At 54.4% G+C, this 1,064-nt stretch overlaps 1 protein-coding gene across 10 annotated transcripts in view; it reads right to left on the minus strand.

The window, feature by feature from the left end:
• Positions 1-432, minus strand: part of Csnk1g3 (casein kinase 1 gamma 3) — a 115,258-nt gene extending 114,826 nt beyond the window's left edge. For 4 of the 10 annotated variants that reach the window (XM_015486700.2, XM_048811834.1, XM_015486703.2 and 1 more), the window contains exon 1: positions 4-432. The gene's annotated coding sequence lies outside the window, so the exon portion shown is untranslated. The remainder of the gene's footprint in view (positions 1-3) is intronic. The other 6 variants (XM_048811838.1, XM_015486721.2, XM_048811836.1 and 3 more) reach the window with 2 other exon arrangements.
• Between the last annotated feature and the right edge of the window lie 632 nt (positions 433-1,064).

Below are 1,064 nucleotides of genomic sequence, written 5' to 3' on the forward strand. Positions count from 1 at the left end.
GGGTCGGTCCCGGGCGCGGGCGGCGCCCCCACTCCGATAGTCAGCGGCGACCGGGGCAGCTGCGACGGCACATCACACCCGCCGGCGGCCGGAGAAGGAAAGCAAGCCACGCAGGGAGGGATCGAGCGAGGTAGGGGGGGAAGGAACGAGCGAGGGAGGTAAGGCAGCTCGGCCAGGCTCGGACTAGGTCTCAGCACTACTGCCAGTGCTTCCTACCGCCGCCGCTGGCCGGAGAGTCGCCGCCCGGGCCGCTGCTGTCGCCACCGATGCAGTCGGGAATGAATGCACAGCGGCACCTCACTTATCCGGAGGTCAAACATCCTTCTGCCTCGAGCATCCGGATCGGCGCCGGACCCGGAAGTGAACACATGGAAAAAAAATTAAAAAGGAAAGCGTCTCTCTAGCGGTGGCGGCCCCCTGAGCTGCCCGCATCAGCGAATAGAGCCGAGTAGAGCCGAAGATTTCACCGAAGTGCTAGGATTGGTCGGATCGCCGACCGGAAGGGAGGCAGCGTACTCATTGGCTGGCAAGCTTTATAAAACCTAAACCACTCCCTGTCTCCACCTTCGCGCGAGCGGTGCGTAGCGAGAATGAGGAGCTGTAGCAGATGCGAGCATGTTTTTGTGCTTCAGACCGTGAGCACTCCTGTGGTTTAGAAGACCTACTAAAAATTGAACAAGCGAAAAAGCTTTAAGGGCGCCTTTGTGCCAAATCAGGTACCAAGGCTTTTTCAGGTGTGCCGAGACAGCCCTCCAGATGCCAGAGAATCTTAGGGCCAGGAAATGAAGGATGACATCACTGGGTTGACATTTTCTCCCACTTCTTTCTGACCCCAGTGCCATATTAGGGGTTCAGCTGCTTAGAAAAATGAATTGCGGCTTCCATTTCCTCTCATTTGCTGTCTCTAAATTAGAGATACTTTGTGAATTGAGGTAGTCCTCTGAACTATTGAGTGTGGTAGGTATTATGGTGATTTTCAAATAAACCTAGAGTTCCCAGAGGCTGGTCAGAAGTCATCAAGATATAGAGCACAAACTGAAACTTATGTTTTCTCACTTTACTTT

The sequence above is a fragment of the Marmota marmota genome, unplaced genomic scaffold (assembly GCF_001458135.2).
Source record: "Marmota marmota marmota unplaced genomic scaffold, marMar, whole genome shotgun sequence".
Taxonomy (NCBI): Eukaryota; Metazoa; Chordata; class Mammalia; order Rodentia; family Sciuridae; genus Marmota; species Marmota marmota.